This window comes from Macaca fascicularis, chromosome 20 (genome assembly GCF_037993035.2).
Source record: "Macaca fascicularis isolate 582-1 chromosome 20, T2T-MFA8v1.1".
Taxonomy (NCBI): domain Eukaryota; kingdom Metazoa; phylum Chordata; class Mammalia; order Primates; family Cercopithecidae; genus Macaca; species Macaca fascicularis.
In genome coordinates, this window is record NC_088394.1 from 20,326,583 (window position 1) to 20,345,076 (window position 18,494).

The window sequence follows — 18,494 nt, forward strand, 5'->3', positions numbered from 1 at the left end:
TGTCACGTGTGCTGGAATGCAGTGGTGCAATCTCGGCTCAGCAACCTCCGCCTCCTGGGTTCAAGCGATTCTCCTGCCTCAGCCTCCCAAGTAGACAGGATTACAGGCGCATGCTACCACGCTCAGCTAATTTTTGTATTTTTGGTAGAGATGGGGTTTTGCCATGTTGGTCAGGCTGGTCTTGAACTCCTGACCTTGTGATCCGCTCACCTCGGCCTCCCAAAGTACTGGGATTACAGGTGTGAGCCACCGTGCCCGGCCTAGTCTTATGCGCACTGTTACCACTGCTCAGAATCCCTCCCCATTCCTTTCTCTAGTCTTGCTCTTTCATGCCTTGTGCTGGGATTTTACTTTCCACAGGACTCCTTCCTGACTGAGAGCCTCTCTGCCCCTCAGCACCTTCGTTTATAACACTGCATTTTTTTTTTTTTTTTTGAGATGGAGTTTCACTTTTGTTGCCCAGGCTGGAGTGCAATGGCGCAATCTCGGCTCACCGAAACCTCCGCGTCCTGGGTTCAAGCAATTCTCTTGTCTCAGCCTCCCGAGTAGCTGGGATTGTAGGTATGTGCCACCACAATCTGCTAATTTTTTTTTTTTTTTTTTTTTTTTTTTTTTAGTATAGATGGGTTTTCTCCATGTTGGTCAGGCTGGTCTCGAACTCCTGACCTCAGGTGATCCGCCCACCTCAGCCTCCCAAAGTGCTGGGATTATAGGCGTGAGCCACCGCGCTCAGCCAGCACTGCTATTTTTATAGCACTGGTTTTACAACATTTTCTAATTGTCGCTATCTAATGTTCTAACCAGAGGATGAGGTCCTTAAGAGCAAGATCTACAATAGGCACTAAAAATTACTGGAACAAGTAGCTGGCAACATATAAACACATTTCTCCTTCCTGAAATACGATGTATCCAATCCTAGAGTCAGTCTTTCAGAAAAATTCAGAATACATACGGTTCACTTTGAATACAACCATGAAAGCATTACATTTTGAACGCCAAAATTTTTTAGCTTACAAAACTGGTTTTTAGTTTCAGAAGTACCCTATGAATGATCCACATTCTGTCTGAGAACACCAGTCTTTTGCTCATAGATTTCTAACTTGAAAATTACAGTCTGGCTCTTCTTAGCGAGAAAATATTTTGTACAGGTTGAGGATCCCTTACCCCAAATGCTTGGGACCGGAAGTGTTCTGGTTTCTGAACTTCAGATTTTAGAATACTAACATTGTACTTACCAGTAGAGCATCCCTAATACAAAAATCTGAAATCTGAAATTCTTCAATGAACATTTCCTTTGGGCCTCATGTCAGGAATCAAAAGTTCTGAATTTTAGAGCGTTTCAGATTTTAGAGTTTCAGTAACTTCAGTACGTTAAAAGTGTGTTTTTAAAAGGTTTGTTCTGTTAAATTGCTATCATAATTGAAAATTCTTTTGCTTAAGCAGGTTGTATCAGACGTATTAAATACTGGAGATCTTTAGAACTTTCTGTTGAGTGAATCAATTGAAGTACTGTATGCAAACAGTAAATATGCAAATCAGAAAGGGGAGGAGCTTAGGCCAAACTGCTCAGAGGGAAGGAAAAACAGGTTTCCTTCCAAATGGGGAAAAGGCAACTGGAAAGATTTTTACCTGTTGCATAACTTTTTATTATCTCTTTCTGCTAGGCCAATCAACGGTTGAGAGCTGTAAACTTGGAAAAGCAAATGCTCTGATAAATTAAGCAATTCCAGCTCTTTGACTAGAAAAGTTTTAAAGTCAGAGTTAAAGATTAAGTCTTCAATTAAACATTTTTATTTTTTTACTTCAAGTTACCATGAATGTTCAAGTTTCTACCATCCTAAAAGGGCTTTATTTTAGGAGTGAAAAGATTCTGGATAAACTAAAAGGTTATTCTACCATGAGAAGACCTCTGCCACAATGTTGTACATCTTTCCTTCTGACTCTGTTATATGTTAAGTTTTTAAATGTGTGGTCTCAAATGCTCATACTTCTTATGGAGATTATACGACCATGGAGATAATTATTTGTATGACTGGGAAAGAACAGTCTTCTTTCATGTGGCTCTCATCTTTAAAAGCCCAACTGCTCAGCTACCCACAAAAGATCTTACTTAACCAAGACAAACTGATCCAATGGCAATTTCCCAAGAAGAGAAGAAAACAAACAGCCCCACTCTAGCTTTGCAAAACCTGGTCTGCAGACCAAGGGTGAATGTCACAACTCGGCCCCTCCCCTTTCAGAATATATCCAGACTCATCAGCCATTGCCTACATATAATGACTAACTTCAGCACCACAGGAAATGGGATGTTCTAGAAACCTGACATCTACAAGTAGGTGGTCTTGTAATTTTATATCCAAGGAGTTCTTGGTTTGAACTCAAGATCTGCTCAAAGGATGCTTGCTGCGCGTGTCGTCAATTAGATCTTAGTGGGAAGGCAGACTTGTAATCCTGCAAAACACAGCCTTCAGTAAAAGGCTTTTTCCCCCTTGTCAATGGCACATCTCTAGAGACAAGACAGAATGACAAAATCAAAATTTACAAAGTATGAGGAATTGAAGCACAGATCCCACCTCAGTTGGGAAACATCTGAGAGTTTCTCATTATGAAGTCATGTAGAAACCTTGTATTAAATAAATGAAGTAAGTTCGAGGTTGCAGTGAATCATGATTAGGCTATTGCACTCAGCCTGGGCAACAGAGTGAGACCCGATCTCAAAATAAATAAATAAAACAAAGTAGGAGAATAATCTTGGGCTATATCACTGCCACCATTTTGCGCCTTTTTTTTTTTTTTTTTTTTTGAGACAGAGTCTCACTCTGTCACCAGGCTGGAGTGCAATGGCATGATCTCAGCTCTCTGCAACCTCTGCCTCCTGGGTTCAAGCGAATCAATTCTCCTGTCTCAGCCCCCTGAGTAGCTGGGACTATGGGCACCTGCCACCATGCCCGGTTAATTTTTATATTTTTAGTGAAGACATGGTTTCACAATGTTGGCCAGGATGGCTTCCATCTCTTGACCTCATGATTCCGCCTGCCTCAGCCTCCCAAAAGTGCTGGGATTACCGGCGTGAACCACTGCACCCGGCATTTTGCTCTATTTTAACCTAATCTTCACTAGTAACACTTGACACAGGGAGCTATCACACTTGGACCCATCTTTACAGCAATTTTTTAAAACTAAAATTTGAAACACTAAATAACTTATTACAAGGAGCTATACCAGATCCATGGCCCTTTACAGGGTGTTAATTCAACAAGATCACTTGCAAACACAGACCAACACCCAACTGTAGATAATGAAGGATGACAGTGTTAAGATACAGAGAAAATGTCTAGGGACTACAGGTAATTAAGGCTTAAAAAAAAAAAACAAACCATAAACTACATCTGAAAGCAGCTTTCTCGGCTTCTATTGCTTAACAGAGATTTCCGTTTTATTCTGGGTTTTACTAAAAAAGCAAGTGCCTCCCACAGTAGTCTGTATCATTTCTACATTTCTATCGTTTTCCTTCTCAAGACCCCACTATGTTGAATTATGAGCAATATGACAAAGTGAAATGAGATTTTAAGTACTGCCTGCCTCAATGTTTAATGTCATTTTAGGGCACATGTCCCACTGTCACAAGGAAGAAGTAATGTACAGGTCAGCTCTTGAGGTGGGACAGAGCCTTGAATCCATGCACTGGCTTGGGTTCAAGAAGCGATTAGGGTTTTTCTCCCACAAGAAAAGAACAAGTCAGACCCTAACTTTACTTTACTTCTAACCGTGGAACGTCCCAACAGCAAACAATGAGGAACCGTGGAGCAATCCAGGTAGCCAGGAAACTGCTAAAGGTGAAAGAGGAAACAATATTATTAATTTTTCCACTGGGGAAAAAAAAAAAAAAAGGCCACCAACACTAATGTCTATGATATTTTACATTCTACAAAATCTACTTGTGGGTATTTTTGCCATGAATGCAAAAAAGAAATTTGTCAATTTGCTTGAGATAGTCAAGTCTTTATTTTTTTGCCTGAGACTTCTGAAGGCAAGTCGCTAAGTCCTGAAATCTGGACCTGCTCAGCTGTGGCCATCACCACAAAGACTTCATTAAATAAGGTGTGGCACTGCACTAGAGTTACTGAGTCCTGAAACCTACAAACTTCAGCCATTCGTATCCCATCTTTACCATCCCATCTACTGTTTACCTAATATTTGTCTTAAAAGCTTTTTTAAAATATATATCTACTGTTAAATAAAAATGATAGAAGGCCATGGTTCTGGACCAAGCTCCTGCACTAGGCTCCAAGAGACCAGACTAAAAATCAAACTGGAGTCATTCATGCCCAAACTAAGTTTGTTATCTGACCTTCCCAGAAACCAAGAAAAAGAGATAACATCCAACTTCCCAAACTCCATGTTTAAATCTTAATTGGCATGATAATGAAGTTCCCTAATCCTTACACACACACACAAAAGTTTGAAGTAATCTAATGCTAACTATTCAGTTATTTCTCTATTGTTCTGTCTCCCTGTCCTGCCTTACAAGAAAAGCAGCTTTGCAAAGACTGATACACTCTTTGTTCTTTGCTTCTGCTTTCTTCAGCCCTTCTGTCTATAAAGCCAACTCCTGCTTAGCTCATCTAAACACTTATTCTATATTATGGAATGAAACATTGCCCAATTCTAGAATTGCAATACAGCCAGTTGAGATCTGGAAACTAAACTGGTTGCAGTTTTGTCTTTGACATGACTTTAGTATCATCCTAAGCACTACTGTCCATGAATTCATAGGTGTGATATGATAGTTACGTTTTCATTCATACACATTAAAAAACAGAACTAGGCCAGGCGCGGTGGCTCATGCTGTAATCCCAGCACTTTGAGAGGAGGGTGGATCTCCTGAGGTCAGGAGTTCAAGACCAGCCTGGCCAACATGGTGAAACCGTCTCTATTAAAAATACAAAAATGAGCCGGGCGTGGTGGCAGGCGCCTGTAATCCCAGCTACTCGGGAGGCTGAGGAAGGAGAATTGCTTGAACCCAGGAGGCGGAGGTTGCAGTGAGCCAAGATCGCACCACTGCACTCCAGCCTGGGAGATAGAGCAAGACTCCATCTCAAAAAATAAGTAAATACAATAAAAAACAGAACTAGTAAATGAACAGTATTCATCATGTACCACCAAAAATCATCTTACGCACCATCAGCAGTAAAAAAAACACGTGACTATTCATTTCAGCAACACATAAATTACAAGTGTAACCAAAGCCACACCTTGAGAAAGAGTGATTTAGTCCTAAATCCTTTATGTTTTAGTTAAAGAAATAGACTGAGAGGGGATGTGATCTGCCCAAGGAAAAACAGCAATGGTGGCAGAGTCTAGACTGGAACTAAGGACTTAGTCCAGTGGTAGTCCCACTACAGTAGACTCTCTTGGTTGTTGAGCCACAGGAAGAATTAGAGACCCGGACTCACAGGAGTTCACCAACAAGTAAATTCTGAGCAGTCAGGAAGCCCTTTTGCATGTGGATCTGGGCTTTTCACTTTATCTGAGACTCTGTCAAACATTATCTAGACTGGCTGAAATAAATCTATTTCTTTTCCCAGAGTCTAATGTGGTTTTGCCCAACTAGCTGAACCTCAAAGCATACAGTCAAAGACAAAAATGTCTCCTGGATCAGTTTCCAATTCTTGATCCAAGTATTGACAAATGCTCCTTCTAACAACCCCACAATATCACCCCTTACCCCAAAATCTTTCTTCAGTTTAATCTCTCCCACTCTAGGTTCCCACGCCACCCCTAATCCTGCTCGAAGCAGCCCTGAGAAACATCGCCCATTATCTCTCCATGTCACCCCCAAAAATTTTCGCCACCCCAACACTTCACCATTATTTTGTTTTATTTTTCTTATTAATATAAGAAGATAGGAATGTCAGGCCTCTGAGCCCAAGCTAAGCCATCATGTCACCAGTAAAGTGCACGTATACATCCCGATGGCCTGAAGCAACTGAAGATCCACAGAAGTGAAAATAGCCTTAACTAATGACATTCCACCATTGTGATTTGTTTCTGCCCCAGCCTAACTGATCAATGTTCTTTATAATCTCCCCCACCCTTAAGAAGTGTCTTTGTAATTCTCCCCACCCTTGAGAATGTACTTTGTGAGATCCACCCTTTGCCCCCAAAACATTGCTCTTAACTCTACCACCTATCTCAAAATCTGTAAGAACTCATGATAATCCCACCACCTTTGCTGACTCCTTTTTCGGACTCAGTCCGCCTGCACTCAGGTGAAATAAACAGCCATGTTGCTCACACAAAGTCTGTTTGGTGATCTCTTCACACGGACACATGAAACAAGTATCCTAGCCCCTGTCCCTACTGCTGGATTCATACAGGCTCTCTAGGGTTTCAGGAGGAAGATTTTCCATCTCTGGGTTTTAGGCCAGCTTTGGAAGCACGCTGGAAGTTTCCATTACAGAGTCACTAGTGTATTTCCCAGATACCCAGAGGACAGGTTTTATTTTCAAATGATAGATAACTTGTACTGTGTGCCTAGCAATCTTTTATACACTGTCCCATAAACTGACTATAAGAGGAGGTAAAATGATACACGATTCTTGACTCCGTGGGAGTCAGCTGCCATTCCAGGTGGGCATAGCAATGGATGCCATACAGCCAATAATAGCTAAAGTTATTGTTTGTTTTTATGCCCAGCACTGTGCCATGTCCTTGAATGCACTATCTAATTGAATCCTCCCAACTATTTACTGTGATTACCCTCACTCCATACATGAGGAAGCTGATGCTTAGAGAGAGAAGTGGCTCATCCAAGGTCAAGTGGCAAGTTGGTGATAAAGTTCAGACTCAAACCCAGACTGACTCCAGAGCCTATGCTCCCTTAACCAATGCACTATGTACATCTATTTTTTGTTTGTTTGTTTTGAGACAGGGTCTCACTTTGTCACCCCGAATGGAGTGCAGTGACACAATCACAGCTCACTACAGCCTCAGCTTTCCAGGCTAGGGTGATTTTCCTCAGTCTCCCAAATAGCTGAGACCCCAGGTGGGCACCACCATGCCTAGCTAACTTTTGTATTTTCTGTAGAGACAGGGTTTCACCATGTTGCCCAGGCTGGTCTTGAACTGGTGGGCTTAAGTGATCCTCCTTGGCTAGGCCTCTCAAAGTGCTAGGACTACAGGCATGAGCCACCATGCCTGGCCCATTATGTATATCTAAACCTTTTAAAAAGTCATATTAAAAAGTAACATGGGCCGGGCACGGTGGCTCACGCCTGTAATCCCAGCACTTTGGGAGGCTGAGGCAGGTGGATCACTTGAGGTCAGGAGTTCGAGACCAGCCTGGCCAACATAATGAAACCCCATTTCTTCTAAAATAGCCAGGGCCAGGCACAGTGGCTCACATCTGTAATCCCAGCACTTTGGGAGGCCGTGGTGGGCAGATCACTTTAGGTCAGGAGTTCGAGACCAGTTCGGTCAATATAGTGACACCCCATCTCTACTAAAAACACAAAAATTAGCCGGGCATGGTGGCACATGCCTGTAATCCCAGCTACTTGGGAGGCTGAGGCAGAGCTGCTTGAGCCCAGGAGGCGAAGGCTGCAGTGAGCTGAGATCACACCACTGCACACTCCAGCCTAGGTGACAAAGCGAGACTCCGTCTCAAAAAAAAAAAAAAAAAAAAAAATTAGCCAGGCATGGTGTAATTACGTGCTGTAATCCCAACTACTTGGGAAGCTGAGGTGGGAGAATCGCTTTAACCTGGGAGGGAGAGGTTGCAGTGAGCCAAGATTACGCCACTGCACTCCAGGCTGGGCGACAGAGTGAAAAAATAATAATAATAATAAAGGTAACATGAAATCTGTATTATAAAGTAAGCTTGTTTCTTGAGTGAGACCCTGTCTCAAAAAAAAAAAAAGTAACATGAAATCTGTATTATAAAGTAAGCTTGTTTCTTGCATTAGGGAAGAATAGACCTAACGCACCTCTGAAGTTCAAGAACACTGAATATTCTGGGAATGCCATTTCATACTGATTGAAGGAGGAATTTGCTGCTTATAATCTAAAGCTAATCAATTTGCAGTATCTGGTGTGTCAAGAAATGCCAATTGTTAATTATCACTTAAATCAACTTTAGGTACCCTTATTCCATTACTACTTACACGATACAAAACTGGAGTACTAATGGAGTATAAGAAAAATATATTTGGTCTTTGTCCCTGGTTCCTGCCAGAGCTCCTAAAACCCTTGGAATTTTCTGACTGTCTTTTGTTATTCATGAAGAGCCCTCTGGACCACATGCCAGAGTTTATGCTAACAAGGTGATTTCACATGGGCCCTTATAGTTTCCAGTGAAGGGCTAGCCAAGCCAGAAAGACCAAGCACATGATTAGACTTCAAAGCCCTACTTTCTGAGCTCTGGGGAGGGGAGGGCTAGCTAGAGACAGAGTTCAATCACCAATGGTCAATGACCATGCCTATGTAATGAATCCTCAATCAGAACTCCAAAACAATGAGGCTGGGAGAGCTTCCGGATTGGTAAATGCATTTATGAGCCAGGAGTGGCACACCAGAAGGGGCATGGAAGCTCTGCACCCCGCAACTCATACCTTGCCCTATGCGTCTCTTCCATTCAGCTGTTCCTGAGTTATAAATAAGTCCTTTATAACAAAACTGTAATCCTAAATATCATGCTTTCCTGAGTTCTGTGACTCATGCTAGCAAATTATCAAACCTGGGATGGGAAATCCTGGGAACCTCCAAATTTATAGTCTGCTGGGCAGAAGTTCAGGTAACGTAGAAATATCCAATACCTGCAGCTGGCGTCTGAAGTGGGGCAATTTTGAGAGAATGAGTAAGTAATATGTGGGATGTGAGGGTCTAGGGGCCCACACCTGTAATCCCAGCACTTTGAGAGGCCAAGGCAAGAGGATCACTTGAGGCAGGAATTTGAGACCAGCCTGGGCAACAAGCAAGACCCCATCTCCACAAAAAAAATTTTTTTTTAACTAGCCAGCCATGGTGGCGTGTGCCTCTGGTCCTAGCTACTTGGGAGGCTGAGGTGGGGAGATCACTTAAGGCCTGGAGTTTGAAATAACAGTGAGCTACGACAGTACCACTGCACTCCAGCCTGGGCGACAGGACGAGACCCTGTCTCTCAAAACAAAAAATGAAATAAACAGGTGGGGTCTGTGCTAACTATACACAGTAACAGAACTGAACTACTGGACACTCAATTGCTGCCCAAGAACTGCTGGAATGATATAATTAATAACCTCATTAAGAGGTTCACACTAAAACTAACCATTCTGATGCTCAGAAGCCACGTCCCTGCTTGATCTATTCATTAAATCTACACCTGTCACCAATTCAGAGCACTGCTTGCAGGCTGGCACTAGTAGGAAATCAGGTCCTATGGACAGACCACAGTACCTGGTTGAATTTTTTTTTTTTTTTTTTAAAGGAGAAAGACCAAACTAAATTGGCCTGCCAAAGAGAATGTGGATGTTATAGAAATGTGAAGTAAAAAATGATTTTTTTTCTTTTTTTTTTTGAGATGGAGTCACTCTATCGCCCAGGCTGAACTGCTGTGGCACGATCTCAGCTCACTGCAATCTCTTGCCACCCGGCTTCAAGCAATTCTCCTGCCTCAGCCTCCTGAATAGCTAGGATTAGAGGCGCCTGCCACTAAGCCCGGCTAATTTTTGTATTTTTAGTAGAGACGGGGTTTCACCATCTTGGCCAGGCTGGTCTTGAACTCCTGACCTCGTGATCCACCCACCTCGGCCTTCCAAAGTGCTGGGATTACTGGCGTGAGCTACCACACCCGGCCGATTTTCTTTAATTAGTAGTTTTTTCACATTACAGTTCCCATAAGAGAATCATTAATTACCTCAGTAATTGACATGTAACTGTTCTGTCTGGATAGCAAACATTGTTAAATGTCAAGAGCCACCACCCAGGGTCCTCTAACCCCACACTCTAACAGATACAAACAATTACAATCCCTCCTTTACCAACTTCTGATTTGTCAGAATAAAGCCCTAAGAGACAGGGATCTCGGGGAGCGGGGAATTGGCCAGCAGTCCGTAAAGATGATCGGTCTCCAAGATGGGAAGTTAAGTTGTCAGAGAGGAGTACGTGTAGGGTAGCTGGCCTTCAAGGGGGCACAGTGGTGATGATGGTGGTATTGTGGGCTGGGTGTGGAGTGAGGAGAAATGCCCATCAGTAGTCTAGCTGGGAACAGGGATAACTCTGGATTATGGCTGATTAGTCCATCTTGGAGACCAATTTGGCCAAAGCAGCCATTGTGTCCCTGTACTCATCCCTCTTAGGCAGAAATATCCTTTCCAGTTGGGGAAGAGAGGACTTGTGGTCAGAGACCTGCCAGCTCCAGAGGACCCTGTCCCCTTCTTGTGAATGGCGTTCCCTGGAGTTGGGCAATTTTGTGGGCCTGCTCCTTCCCTACCCTCTGTCCACAGTAAGTACACTGTTAGTATTTTCCACCCTCTCCCAGCTAGACCACTGATGGGCATTTCTCCCCAGTCCACAATACCACCAACCACTGTGCCCTCTCATAAGGCCAGCTACCCTACACAAGCTCGTCTCCGACAACTGAACCTCCCATCTTAATTCTCTGGAAGTCTTTCAGCTTTTCTCTTTTATAAAAAGTTAGGAAACTCTCAAGCAGAATGCTCCTCACCATGGGCATGAGATACACCAATTGTTTTGAGTAAACGACTGAACAAGTGACTATATCAAAAAACAACTACATTTCTAAGAGAAAAAGAACCTGACAACATTCTCAAAAGTAGACACAGAGCATTCACTCTATCACTCCTCACTCTCTAATTCCACTTACTGAGAAGGAAGAAAATGTCACAACTGGGAAAAACACCTCCTCAAAGGGCCGGAGACTTCAGTGTGCCCCTGGATGCCGGCTTGTAGGACCCACACTGCTAGAGTCCCGGCGCCCTCACTGTAATGGTATTATTCACCTTCCCCTCCTGTTTAAAGAGCACTTACTAGGCAAGTCATTAAGTAGACACAAAGCCAATTTGCTTTACAGATATTTTTTAAAAATAAGGAATGCATGTCCTTGTTGGTTATTTCCACAGAGCTGTTCAAAAGCTGTTCTGTCCATGGATCCACCTGGATTTTCCTCTTCAGATTCCAGGGCAGGTCACAGGAAACTGAAGTCTGGTTCAGCACTTTGCACAGGTGTTTGAGAGCAGGCCCACTTGCTTATCTGAAAAACTTACAGTGCACTGGCCATTTTGGGGTTTGGTTTGGGGGAAAAAAGAAAACTTACAGGGATAATGTCTCAACTCCTATTTGAATGTAATATGGTCACTTTCAGAACTATTCTGAAGAAAAAAAGCCAACTCTCTATTAAGTATCCACAACCACTACTAAAACTAAGGAGACTTCCACCCCATTACCCATTAATAACTTCGCTTCACATATGCTTCACTATAAGGAGTCTTCTCTGAAAGATGAAGAGTTTGTGACAAAATGTTTGAGTACAGAACCCAAGAATACAGAGTCCAAACACCAAGGATTCAATTAAACTCAACTTTATCGGGTGCCTACACCGACTTGTTTGACAGATACAGTGCAATAGAGAGAACAAGAATTAGTGCAGAGAAGGCCTGATTCTAGCCCTGCTGCTGCCTAGAGCTTGCTCTGTGACTTTAAGCATTTACTCATCTTTTTTTTTTTTTCTTTAAATGAGACAGGGTCTCACTCTGTCACCAAGGCTAGAGTGCAGTGGTGCGATCTCAGCTCACCGCAGCCAGACCTTTCTGGCTCAAGCAATCCTTCTGCCTCAGCCTCCCGAGCAGCTGACACTACAGGTGCATACCACCATGCCCAGCTCCTCTTTCTTATTTCTTGTAAAATGGGGTCTCACTGTGTTGCCCAGACTGGTCTCAAACTCCTGGGCTCAAGAGATTCTCCCGTTTCAGCCTCCCAAAGTACTGGGATTATAGGCATGCAGTGCACTACCACGCCCGGCCTACTCATTTTTCTTGATTTCTGTTTTCCCACTAAAAATCACCACTTTTCAACCTGTTTTCAGCCTCAGAACATTTTATTCAACTAGAATCTTATAGGGTAGCCCAACATAACAGAATATTACAGTTACTTTTCACAAACTGAAGTAGTAACATGAAACAGAAGGAAAACAGCAAAACCCCCTCATCCCTGCCACAAGCACACTTCAACGATGGCTGGAGAGGGCTCCTCCAAGCCCAGCTTGAAATAAACGCCAGATATGCTAAGATTCTGCAAGGGTTTGACTTTTTCCTACTTTTCCTAAACTTCAGGAAGAGGAATTAACAGAATTCAATGTAGTAAAGCTATGACTTGAGACTCGTTCAGAATCAAAATTAAAGGACACATACTAATCCACTTTAAGCAAACACTGCATAGAGTTCAAACTCATCATGAATGATAGACAGCTAAAAGCTATCACCCAACTCTGCTGCTTGTGTGGAAACAATCTGCTACTAAAATAAAGGGGCAGGCCAGGTGTGGTGGCTCACGCCTATAATCTCAGCACTTTGGGAGGCCGAGGCAGGCAGATCACTTGAGGTGAGGAGTTCAAGACCAGCCTGGGCAACACAGCGAAATCCCATCTCTATTAAAAATACAATAAATTAGTGGTGCGTGGTGGTGCAGGCCTGTAGTCCCAGCTACTCAGGAGGGCTGAGAGAGGAGGATCGCTTGAGCCCGGGAGGTCGAGGCTGCCGTGAGCCTTGATCGTGCCACTGCATTCCAGCCTGGGCCACAGAGAGACCCTGTCTCAAAAAATAAATGAATACATAATAAATAAAAAAGGGGCAGGTTTTTACAACACTTTCTCTTGGACCAACAGGCAGAAAGAGGGGCAGTGGCTCCGAGATGCTAAGCAGTCTCAAAAATGAAGAGTCCCACACTACACACTGCTGCTATCCGAGATCCTTAGTCATTCATCAGACCTGGTGTGAATCTGCAGGCCCAAGTGACAATTATTTCTAGTCACCAGGTCTTGCGGTTGAGCCCTCCAGCAGAGCAGGGCACAAAAGGATCAGGGATGATGCTTCCCAACACTATGCAATCCAAGCTTCTGTGTGGCAATTCAACAACATAGTATTGTTCAAAGGACACTCTTGAACAAGGTCAAGCCCTCAGGAAGGTAAGAGGAGTCATCGACATGTCTGCCTCTGCATGCAACCAGGCTGGTATCCAGGCACTGGGCACAGGTGACTTATTTTGCCACAAGAGCTAATCACCACCTCAAGACTGATTGACTAAGATACCCTATTCTAATGTATGGTATTTAAAGAAGGTCTCATTTGCATACATCCTAAAGAGAATGATTTCCCTATCTGCCATTCTCTTCTTTCAACATATCACAACTTCAAAGAATAAGAGTTTGAGCCACTTCCAACCTTTTCTCTCATTTTCAGTGCAATTGGCCATCTGTATTAACAAGTTCTACATCGGCAGATTCGACCAACCATGGGTCAAAAATATTTGGAAAAAATACATAACAACAACACAATAATAAAAAATAATATGAATTTTAAAAAATACAGTACAGCAACTATTTACATACCACTTACATTGTATTTGGCTGTTGTTTTTGAGATGGAGTCTTGCTCTGTCACCTAGGCTGGGGGGCAGCAGCTCCATCATGGCTCACTACAGCCTCCAATTCCTGGGTTCAAGCAATTCTCCTGCCTTAGTCACCCCAGTAGCTAGGACTACAGGCACGCACCACCATGCCTGGCTAAGTTTCTTAAATTTTTTGTAGAGACGGGGCCTGACAACGTTGCGTAGGCTGGACTTGAACTCCTGGTCTCCAAGCAATCCTCCCACATAATGAAAAAAAAAGGGGGCAGGTATTTGTAGTAGCCTCCTAACGTGCTGGGATTACAGGAATGAGCCATCACACCCAACCTGTATTAGGTTAATAAGTAATCTGGAAATGCCTCCTAAGTAGCTGGGACTACAGATGTGCATCACCGCCACTCCCTGCACCTTCCCATATACTACCCACTTTATATAAGAGTCTTGATCATTTGAGAATTTTGGTATCCAAGGGGTCCAAAACCAATCCCCCAGGATACCAAGGGGATGTAAATATGTTCAGCTCTAGTTTATAATTATTCACTAATTAACGGTCAAGTTCTGTGGTAATCTCTTCCCGCCACCCAAAAAGAATAGGATTCACCATCATCTAGAAAAATGGACATAAGAACTAGTGAAACTAGATTTGAACTGAAAGACACTAATTCAATTAACCCGAGTCCATTGTGCAAAGAGCTTCAGAACAGTCTCAACATTTAGAGAGAACCGATTCTGGTTCACTGATATCAACATCTATAAACAGACACAAAGAGATAATTTTACGTTATCAAGACCCGGGAAAACAGGAGTTACCACGTCATTACCATTGTTTCAATCTAAGTTACCACTTCTTCACCTCAAAACAACCGGCAGATAGTGCACAATTAAATCTTACTACAGCACATAGAGACAGTCCCAGACTACTTCAAGTACTTACACAACCATTCTGTTTTTCACTTCCAGTATTTATTCAATAAATTACATGAGATATTCAATACTTCATTATAAAATAGGCTTGTTAGATGCATTTGCCCAACTGCAGGTTAATGTTCTTGGCATGTTTAAGGTAGGCTAGGCTATGATGTTCGGCAGGTGAGGTATATTAAATGCGTTTTTTACTTACAATATTTTCAACTTACGATAGGGTTATCAAAGGTAACCCCACTGTAATTCAAAGAGCATCAGTATACCAAAACAGTAGCAAAATCAGATCACCTTTAAGTCGTGTAATGCAATGTAAAACCACTTACCCACAACTCCAATAGCAAGTGGCATCAACTGGCTCTCTAGGCTGCCCACCTTTCAGAAGAGTTTGTCCAAAAGCCTGCAAAGTGTAAGAAACAAATCTACTGGTACCCTAAATTAAAAGGCCAGCTCAGCTCTGAAAATCCAATTTACTTAAATTTTCGGATTCTTTCCCCAAACACAGTTAGTAGCCAATGTAGGAGTCAATGGCTTCTCCTTGTGTTCAAGTCCCCTCCTACCCACCCGCCCCCTTTCAAAAATTAGAAAAGAGCCACCAGTCTCCAAACTGGCTGATGAAACTTCAGCCTACAGGATATTTTCATACTTCAGTTACAATAAACCATTGAAATGAAAATGAAGTGGAGAGAGCTTAGTAACCCAAGGGATAGAGCATTTTATACCCAGCAACAGCATATAAATTAAGTCCAAAATCTTTAACCTGGGCCAAAGCCAAATAATTAAGTTAATAAATCTCACTACCAATTCTCTATTCCTTTGAGATACTCTAGTATGAAGAGTAGAAGTTGTTTGCCTGTTCCTAGCTGTTTACTTTAGTCATTTGCTTGCTAACTAAAAGACATTCTGTTTGCAGTCAAATCAGAATTAGTAATTCAGTACCAGGATCTACCTCGTCCCCTTCACTTCCCCCAGAACTGCCCAGAAAGCTCAGTTCAAGTTTTCGATAATCCTTCTACAGGTGCCACTAGAATACTGGAACCTAAAACAGGTGACAAGTCCTCAAATTCTGATTCGTTTTCCCCAAACACTAAAAGGTTTTATTTAGCATTTCTAATACTGAGTTTACTACAAATAGCCCAAGCAACATTTAAGTCTCTCAACCGCCTGGCTCAAAGAGCCAATTCACTCAAAGAACACACTAGTCACTGTTGTGGGGTTCAAAAGTAGAAAAAAGCATATTCTGTTTCGGCCCAGTGTGACATGGCTCAAGAGGGCCAAATCAAGGAGTCTTGATTGGGCCTCTCAAGTGGACAATCTGGTCAAGGTGAGGCTGAAAAGCAGCACACCATTAGAGATGAATGCCCCCAGCAGAAGGCAAAAGTAGGTTACATCCCTTGATTACATGCCAGCCCAAAGATGCTGACACAGTGGAATTGAGCCCCACAATGGTCATTTATCTAATGTAATCCACTGAGTGAACTTTTAGCACCAACCTACACCTCAGCTGAGTGTTATTAGTCATCAGAAGGCCAAGACAAGAGGGCAACTATTGCAACATAAACTGCCTCCCTACTAAAGACAACTTGAAACTTAGATCCTGATGGTCATCTTGGTATATTATTGGACAAGGGTATATTATTAACACTTGCCCAATCCTTAAATTCAGGCAGAGCTGGAAACAAAGGAGGATTCGTACACTAGAACACATTCAGAGAACTTATTATGCAGTTTTAAATAGTAGCATATAAGACAAAATAAGGAAAGAGGTGGGCCCTCAATTGAACATCCTGCTGAAAATCTGAACACTCAAAATGAGCCGGGCGCAGTGGCGGGCGCCTGTAGTCCCAGCTACTCGGGAGGCTGGGGCAGGAGAATGGCGTGAACCCAGGAGGCGGAGCTTGCAGTGAGCCAGGATCGCGCCACTGCACTCCAGCTTGGGCGACAGAGCAAGACTCCGTCTCAAAAAAAAAAAAAAAAAAAGAAAATCTGAACACTCAGCTTGAGATTTATTTGCCAGAAAAGACCCAGGTGACCACTGCCTCTTCCTCTCCCACTCAGCAGAGTGACTTTATTATGACAGTCCAACAGTACCTGCAAAAACAGTAAGTGATAAGACCCTAGTTAAGGCAATAGAATTAATCAACAAGCAGCATCATTTTCTACTTCCTACTCCTTCTGGCTTTTAATTCGTTTGCCTACCTATTCTGAGCCCCACATCCACCTCTCTCACCTTATCGCCAACTCTCCCCTGTGGTCACTAAGCTCTGGCTATTACTCACCCAACCCATCCTCTTTCCACTACCTCCCACCTACCCTGACCCTTTCTTCCCATTCCCTGGAACTTGATAAACGCATTCCAGCCAGTTTCTGCACCAGCTGTTCCCTGAACCTGGAAGGATCTTCCCCTTATCTCTGGATGGCTGGCTCCTTATTTATACTTAAAGCTCAACTTAAGTGTCACCTCCTCAGAAAGGTCCTCTTCGACTGCATCTACAGTTAAGACACTTTCAATCACATCACTCTTTTCTTCAGCGCTTAATCAAAATCTGGTTTACTGGGGTATATATTATGTCTCTCTCTGTCCCCAGCTCCCGCTCTGATGTAAGCTCCATGAAAGGGTGAACCTTTTGCTTGTGTTCACCTGTGTACACCCAGTGCCTCAAACACTGGCTGGCACTTAGGAGTCAATAAATGTTGTTGAATTAATGAACTTTTTATTCAATGGTAAACTAGGTTCCAAGTCAGTCAAAGTGAGAACAGTAGTCATTCTTCTGTTGTATTTTTGTGAAACATCTAAACACGCTGTTACTGGTCCAATCAAGGCATTAAATATTCTGTTTTGTAGGGCCCGAAAGCCCTGAACAGGACTTCCTAGCATCAGATCTTCCTAGCGCTATGCATATCAAGCTCAGCTACAGAAGGACAGGGTTTACGGGCACTTTCTAATCAAAGGACTCGGAAAATGTAGGCACTATCTCTTAAAGTTCTTCAGAAAACAGTTTCAGAGTCTACAAAAGATTTCCGAAGAATAAATCAACACCAAAAGGAAAATCGTAACATTTCACTCTGAAATCTGTCTGAGAGGCTAGAGGAGTGCTCCTTGATTTTTTTTTGTTTAAACCAACAGCATATCAACAAAGAGGCCTTCTTTCCCTTCTTTGCTTCAAACAATCTTTTCGCATCCGTTATTGGTTTGTATCCGCCCTTAAACGAAAACTAAACAGATCACATTGTCTCATTTAGGACCCCCTATACACAAAGAATCAGCTACATAAAGATGAAAATCAGCACAAGCTGAATGTGTCACTGAAGATTTGTGTGTCACACACAAATGGAGAAAAAGATAAGAGAGCTATTGTCCAATTGTAGAAACAAAAAAGTAATATGGGGTTTTCTGTTCTCTGAAGTGCATCATGAAAAGGGGGTGGAGAGAAACACAGAAATCCAGAATTAGCCTAGCAAATCATTTTGGGAAGAGCTGACAACATGTAAATTCCTCACACATAAAGTATTTCGAGCAAGAGACCTTGATTCCTGGGCTATGATGCCATTCAGGATTCCTTGCAATGGCTCTGGAATTCCAGTATTCATAAAAGAAAATGCTCATTATAATCGGAGCGTAGAACCCAGCGTAAGAGGTACTCCCAACGTGACAGCCTGTATGAAGTATTACAAAGCTTACAGTTAAGATCTGGGATAGAGGCTGAACACCAAATTCAAAAAAGGTAACCAAGGCACTAAGTGCCATAAAGGAGGAAGGGGAAGGAAAAAAAACAAAAACCCACGATTGCCACTCAGCCACAGAGAATTAAAGTGGAAACCAGAGGTGTGCATGGGGGAGGATGAGGGGTGAGAAGTGCGGGGGGGGGGGGGAGGAACAAACAATACATTTGTCACCCCGTCCCACTTCCTATAGAGGATACAGGCAATGCCTCCCGCCCCATAACCTCGGA

The 18,494-nt window shown here is 42.8% G+C and overlaps 1 protein-coding gene across 5 annotated transcripts in view; it reads right to left on the reverse strand.

The window, feature by feature from the left end:
- DCUN1D3 (defective in cullin neddylation 1 domain containing 3) overlaps window positions 1-18,494 on the reverse strand; it is a 41,438-nt gene that overhangs the window by 22,307 nt on the left and 637 nt on the right. For 2 of the 5 annotated variants that reach the window (XM_015442269.4, XM_005591420.5), the window contains exon 2: window positions 14,868-14,941. The exons of 2 other annotated variants lie outside the window; for them this stretch is intronic. The gene's annotated coding sequence lies outside the window, so the exon portion shown is untranslated. Of the gene's footprint in view, window positions 1-14,867; window positions 16,633-18,494 lie in introns of all 5 variants that reach the window. One more of the 5 variants, XM_065537548.2, reaches the window with a different exon arrangement.